We start from the raw sequence: 8021 nt of genomic DNA, 5'->3' as shown, positions 1-8021 counted from the left end.
GCATTGTTATGGTCTGGATGTTCCTTTAGATGAGTCAGTTTTCCCTTAAACCACTGCTGCCTGCTTGATGAGAACTTAGTGTACGAAAATCCCATTTCAGGGTTAAAATATATTTGTAATAAAAAAAACATATTCATTTATTGTTTAATGAGAGGATAAAAAGATTCATATATAAAAAATTTTTTGCTATATTGCCCAGCCCTAGTTGCTGACCTTGTTTTGTAACTTTATTTCTGTGATTTAAGAAATAGTATTTCTCTCACTATTGTTTTTATAATGTGCATTTATATTTATAACTTCCTTTCCATGCTATAAACGTTTGTGGTTTAGTCTATTTTAAATAGATATTTCAGAATAGCTTTCCATTCGGTTTACTTTCCTCACTTCTTTTCCCTTTGCTGTCTCACCTGGTGCCTCCTCTGACACCTGTGACTGATTCTCTGGGCTTCCTCTTGCAGTTTTTCATTCTCTCTCTCTCACTCCCTGCCTCTTAACTCCATGTCTCCACACATTATCTCACCCAGTGCTGTTTGCTCATGCGACCCCTGTTTATGAAAGGGACGCGAGGCTGTACCTGCGTGTGTTTCAACGTGGGAGGGAATGCTGTGGGATGGGATTATTGTGGGATTTATGTTCTTTAAAAAATCCCATCTCCCTGTTTTCATGGTAATCCTTCCATCAGTGTAAATCCAGGCGATTCAGAGAAGGCTTCTAATCACAGCAGACCTCCACTCTGATGCTCTCTGACATGACTTAAGTCTTTTATGTCTTCAGAAAATCCACCATTTCCCTGTGGCACAGTGAAGTCAACAGAAAACACTTTTCCGAGGCGTAATTCTTTGACCACTTGCCCAATAACTGTCTTTATTCTCAAGTATGACTGGATGACACAAGATAAATGTAGTGCAGTGATGAGTCAGTGATGAGTGCGATGTACAGACATGGATTCATATAATGAAAACTACAGATGTATCTTCGTCACCTCTCAAAGTGTTAAAAGGTCTTTGAAGTCATTCTAATATTTACTTAAATGGGACAACAAAACTTTGTTCTTCTACAAATAATGGAAATTAGAGTTAAATTATAGTGATAATATACAGCGAAAGATATACATGTTTGATGTAATCAATGACTTTCAATTTGAGTTTTTCCAACTAGTCATATCGAAGTAATCCAGCATCGTGACAACACTAATTTGTAAAAATATACATATATATGCACTAGTCCACTTATATATGCCACGTATGGGTTGTATTTAAACACGACGAAGAAGATGAATCACAAATCAAGTCTTTAGATAATCTATAAGACAAACACTGAGGAAGAAAGGAACATAGCACAACACATATACACTGACGAGATCGGACAAAGGACTGAAAGACACAGTGAGTATATATACTAGAACTAATGTGATAAGTGATAACCAGGGCACAGGTGAATGACATTCCTAATTAGACAGACTGGGGAAAACTAGGTCACAGGGACTGAACCAAAAACACACAAGATAGAGCATACGTGTAACAATATATTATTTGCTAAAAAACATTTATAAAGACGGTCATAGAATTATCATAAATGTTATCATACGATTTCCTACTGACGATTTCTAAAACATCCTTACGCATACACATACACACACACACACACAAAAAAAATCTAAAATGCATCCTATATAATTTAATGAATCATATATAATTAATTAATTCATTTCAGTGACAAATTTATTAAAAAGCAGTTGCTCATATAATGAAATAAATGCATATTGTGATTGTCTGTTTATCTTTAAGTTTTAGTAAACAATGTTAGATTATTTCTCTCTCTCTCTCTCTCTCTCTCTCTCTCTCTCTTTCTTTCTTTTACACCAAATTCAAAGATTAATGATAGTGATCCTTGCACTTCAGCTACACAATCCCACTTCATCCCTGTATGAGCTTTGCACAATGCAGAGAGTCACTCGAGCGTCTGAAGCACAGGCGGAAGCCACAGCACCAGATGTTCACTCTGACAACTGTTTTTTTCATCCCATATTTGCCATCTCACCTCTTGTATATCATGCATTGTGCATTGCAATCTATGTGCAATGTGATTTTAAAAGGAACGACATGGCTGGTGTCAGGCCATATGTGAACCCTGTGACGTTAATTTGATCATAAATGATTAATGGGGCTGCCCAGAATGGCATCTCTGTTCCCACTGTGTTGGATGGTGCTAATGATCCTATTCGATACACGTCCCTCATATCTGTGCAACGGAGTGTTACTAGAAAGCTCATCTTCTGCACGAGTATAACAAAGTTTTCAAAAGGTATGTCAGTGCAACAGATAAAAAACCTCTCACAAGATGGGTATATCTAGGATCTGCATGTCCTCTGCCAGAATATTGATTTCTTCGCTTGCTTCCAGGTATCTAAGTGCCTTAGGGGCATGTAAAGTCAATATCTGCAAAACACAATTGAGGTCACACACTGCAGGAACTTTTTACACTTTTTGAGTGATACAGGAAAGCATAAGCTCGCCTGGTAAAGGAAGCTCTGGTTTGAGTGATGGTGTCTACCACCACTGGTTGTACAAAATATACTATATGACCAAAAGTACATGGACAACCCATTAATGGGTTTGGCATGGTCCCTTCCAATTTAATTCATTGTGTTCACTGCATAAAAAGGCAAACAAATAAATAAATAACCCCCGTCTGTTTATGTACAATCTTTTATTCATATATATTTCAAATATAGCATTTTAGTATACAGAATGCAATAAAAAAATGATATACTCTACAGTTTCTTTGTGAATTAAATTATTACTTTTACTCAGCAAGGATGCATTAAATAGATCAAAAGTGACAGTAAAGACATTCATGTTGCAAAAGGTTTCTGTTTTGAATAAATGCTGTTCTTTACTTTATTCATCAGAGAATCCAGATTTTTTTTATCACGTTTTCCAAAAAAATATTAAGCAGCACAACTGTTTTAAAAATGCATAATAATAGGTAGGCTACTTGAGCACCAAATCAGAATTAATTCTGAAGGATCATGTGACACTGAAGACTCAAGTAATTACTGTTGAAAATTCAACTTTGATAAAAAACAGTTTTTCTAAAACTCAGAGGTGATTGGGGCTCCCAAGTGAGATCCTATTTGTCAGTCAACATAATGTTGCAGTGATTGACAGATGGGGAACAGCTTATAAATTATACAAAATTATGTTTTTTTAGTTTAATTTTTTAAAAATGTTTAAGGGTTGTGTTTAGGGGTAGGGGATAGAATATACAGTTTGTACAGTATAAAAATCCTTATGTCTATGGAAAGTCCCCATAAAACATGGAAACCAAACGTGTGTGTGTGTGTGTGTGTGTGTGTGCTTGCGTGCGTGCGCAAATGTGCGAAATGAAAATGATGCCATAGCTCTTCAATACAAATGTAGAAAAAATAAGATAAAAATAAAGAAGGATTATTGGAACAAGGTGAACATAGAGTAAATATAAGTCACGGTCTATGTTGGATATGATTATGAAAAGATGGATTAAACTGCAGAATTTAAATAGGGAATTTGGAACACATGTCCTCCTGAGACAAAAGAAGAGATTGGTCATATTACTCTCCTCTCAGACTCCAACAGGCTGGTGAGGTAATTTTACCACTTCAAATCACCAAATAACCCTGTCCAATTGGAACTACTTGTAGACGTATGAATTTTTGGCATAAAGGCTTGGCAATCCCTCAGTGCTTTCCTTCAGTTGTGAAGTGCTTATCCTTAGGCTTTAAGACAGATTTATTTTCTGATTATGTGCAAGTGGAGGCCATTGTTGCACCTGCCATTCCTATGAGTCTGGACAAGTTATCGTTGTTGACAACTATCATCACTTAGTGACAAGATCCCCAAAACAGATGTTTCATTTAAAAGTAAGGCAAACAGAAATAAATGAAAATGAACCAGAAATAAGTAAACAATAAATAAAAGATACATGTAAATGATTATATTTCAAATTATATATTATAAAATATCTAAATGTTGTGATGTTGTTTAGAATTAGTGTTAGAAGAACTGTTGCCAAACATATGTATAACATGCTAGAGACATAATAATCACTGCAATAATTATCCAATTATGAACTCTTAAGCATCTGCCTATTTAAATCTAAACAGCAACATTTTGCAATAGCAATCAGGGTCCAAAAACGGTACTTGTAAAAAAGTAATAATCAGCTAATAACATAAAAATTTGTATGCCTAAAGTTATGTAATTGGCCTCAACTTCATGTGTCTTTGACAATTAGCATAACTGGTGTGTGATCAACAAAGGTTGTGTGTTCAAACCACACTTAGGCTATTCTTGAATGCAATATTGTCACTGAACTCTTTCATTTCATTTATTTTATTTATAAAGCACAATTAAAACAACGTAATGTTGACCAATGTGCTGTACAGTCACACAATGAAATTAAATGTACTTTCTAACAAACATCTGTAAAGAGCCTCTTGCCAATCAACCTACTGAACCAAACGCTAATTCTAGCTAATGTAATTTCAGGTTTCGTTTAAAATAACCTAAAGAGGCCAGTCTAAGATGTAAAGGTAGATTATTCCAGCGTTTTGGAGCTGCACTGAAAAAAATGATTCGTTGAAGTTAATCAATTTTTTTATGGTAAATGGTTGCACACAATTGATTTTAGCTATATTTAAACAAATACATTAAGTTGAACTAAAATTGATTAAGTTCAACAATGCATTTGTTTAAATGTAGCTAAAATCAATTGTGTGCAACCACTTACCATCATTTCTTTTAATTAAATTCAACGAATCATTTTTTTCAGTGTACAGCAAATGCCCGATCACCACTCAATTTCAATCTAGTCCTTGTAATGTCTAGGATCATCTGATTTGCTGATCTGAGAGACCTAGAATGTTTATGTATATGAAGGAGATGCGCAAAGTATGGTGGGGCCAAATTATGCAATGCTTTGTATACAAAAATCAATAATTTAAAATCAATTCTGAACTGCATATAGGCAACCAATGAAGTGATGCTAAAATCGGTGTTACATGGTGCTTTTTACGAGTCCCTAGCAGACGCATTTAGAACCAGTTTAAGACGATTCAATAGTACTTGGCTGACACCCATACAGTGACCCACATACAGTGAGTTACAATAATAGTCGTACAGAAATAAAAGCACGACTAATCCTTTCAAAATCACTGGAGGACAAGAACGGTTTTAACCTTTTAACCTTTGCTGTTGATCTTAAAAAGGAAGAAACAAGATTTTACCACTGAATTGATCTGTTTGTCAAATTTCAAAGAACTATCAAATTGGACACCAAGGTTCTTCACTACAGATTTACAGAAAGGGGCTAACTCTCCCTAGTCAAAAGAGTTTTGAGTGTCAGGGGCAATTCAAATGAATTGTATGTGCCTTGTACAAATAATGCATTTTCATGAAAGGAATAAAAGAGAAAAATGAAAAATGTGACATCCAAAATTTAACTTCTTGTAAACATCTCAAAAGTGACTCAAATGACCTTTTGTCCTGTTTCCGCAACAGTTATGAACCAACCATCCTTGTAATACGCTATTGAATATTACTGATATTTATTTATTCATTTATGTTTTTATTTTGTTTGTTTCTTTGTTAGTTACAAGTGATAGTATTAGATTTCAAAACATGACTCAGTTGACCTCCACATCGATCAGACACATCATAAACTGTCATCTTTGCTGGCTTAAAGCTTAACAGTTATTTATGACATTTTTCCTGTGGGAATCTCCTGTGAGTTTTCTTTTTATACACAATGTCAAAAGCAATAGGGGATTTAGGAGTCGTAAGGCTGTGTCTTTAGATGGCCATCTGTGGGTTACCTGACCTCTTAATTAAAGCAATGGAATACAAAAAAACCCAAAAAACAACAACAACAACACACTTCAATGGTTGAAAACTCCATTATGACAGACTCCATTCAATGCACTGTTAGCAGGGTAGGAAGTGAAGGATGGAAAACCTCCTTCATAAGACTGACAAAGAGCGCAGATTGTAAGGTCAGTTTGTGTGGTCTGTATTGGATGAGTGCAGCTTCCCTTAAATGGATAGTCGTTATTAACTCACCCTAATGTCATTCCAAACCTATATGATTTTATTTCTCCCATAGAATATAAGATAAATTATGCAGACTGTTTTATTTTTGATCTGCACTTATCCTCATTTAAAAAGAACGCAAATGCACCATAAACATATCATTAAAAATGAGAGAGATGTTATTCACTGGAAATCAGCCCTGAGAATCAGCACTGTATCAATGAGAGGTTAATAAATCATTCTTTTAAATTAGATTTGTTCAATAAATTGGTGGATCTAGTTCACAAAACTGCTTTGAATGTGTCATTGAATGTCTCACTGACTCATTGATTGGGTCTCAGCAGTTTTAAGCTCAGTGGAGGTCTCATTATTTAGAGTTTTTACGTACAATAATGTTTGTAATTTCACCATTGTAACAACATAAAATATTGCTTAAGTTGAAAACCATCGCTGCTGCTGAACCATTTAGAAAAAAAGAAAGGGAAAGAAAGGGAGGGGGAGGCAAATCCATAGCAAGAGACTTTTACCTCCGTTAATTTATTAAAAATCCGTTGAGTATTTGACTTTCATCGACTTTCAGAGGAGGCTTGCCTCCCTTCATTTATGAACCAATCATTGTAGATACATAATTTATGTGATCATTTGAACTTCTCCCGCTGATAATCTATAGCAACTACTTTAACAATTGAAGGTAGATAAATTGAATATTTAATCACCATTCAATTTACTAAGCTGTCATTCAACAGCTACAAATTAAAAATAAAGGAAGACCCCATGCATGGGATGTTTTTTCTTCAGGTGATAGGTGAGTGAAATTATATTTATATCGTCTTGCATATATGTGTTATGTTATTTTCTTACATTTTCTGTCTAAAAGTGACAAAAAAACAAAAAATGTAAGCAGTTAAGCAAAAATAGACAAACAATTCCCAGACCTCTAAAATTGAGTGTGCCTCCTCTATTTTAAAACCCACCACCACCACTGATCAGTTTATTATAACATCAGATGCCTTGAATCATTTCACATGGGTTTTATGATTCCTTCATGTTTCTGAAAATCCTCATCCATTATAATTGCATGGAAAAGCATTACCAGTACTCTATTCAGAATGTCCTTTTTCTGTGTTCCAGAGAACAAATTGATTTGGGAATGACTTTGACAGAATTTTCATTTCTGGGTGAACTATCCCTTTAACTAACCCCCACATCTATACCGGAAAGTCCAGAAAAAAAAAAAGAAAAAAAAAAACATTGTTCCTCTTAGTCAACAAGTCTACACGTGATTGTTGAAAATCTCATGACTTGACGGTCTTCATCTTTGCTCTTTGGTGCCCTAGTTTCTCAAACAAGAGATATTACACAAAATAATCCTTTTGATGAAAACCATAGATAACTATGAATGTGGGGCTAATTACTTGCATTTCTTTCAAGGCCAGGCTTTAGAGATGTCTTTAACTTAACTGAATGTTCCAGGTTAATTGTCCTCGAGATTCCAAGAATCAGAGGTCAGCATCACCTGAAATATTTACCAATTGCTTCTTACTCTTCCTTCTATTCTCTCTCCAATCTAATGAAAAACTGAAAACACACTAGCTAGCATTCCTACCAGTGAAATGAAGATGTTTTACCTCACCATGGCACTACAACCATTTTCAACACAATGCATTCCAACTAGATCTGCTGGGATTTGTCCATGCATTGGGCAATGTGTCTCATGACACTGGAAAGCCAACAAAATTGCAGGAGCCGAATAAGAGGATAAGTCTTGTGGAAGCAGTGACAAGCACCTTATACACAAAAAGCTTTGTATAACAGTAGATTTTACCCAAATTAACTCCATAAATCTTTTTTTTTCTCTCCTTAAATAACAGTGCTGCCCTTTGTTAGTAATTCATGACCCATATTCATGTACTTCCTCCTAAAATACCTCCAGTGGTCAAAATACACAATTAT

The sequence above is a fragment of the Rutilus rutilus genome (genome assembly GCF_951802725.1).
Source record: "Rutilus rutilus genome assembly, chromosome: 16".
In the NCBI taxonomy this organism is placed as follows: Eukaryota; Metazoa; Chordata; class Actinopteri; order Cypriniformes; family Leuciscidae; genus Rutilus; species Rutilus rutilus.
This window is presented reverse-complemented; position numbering follows the sequence as displayed.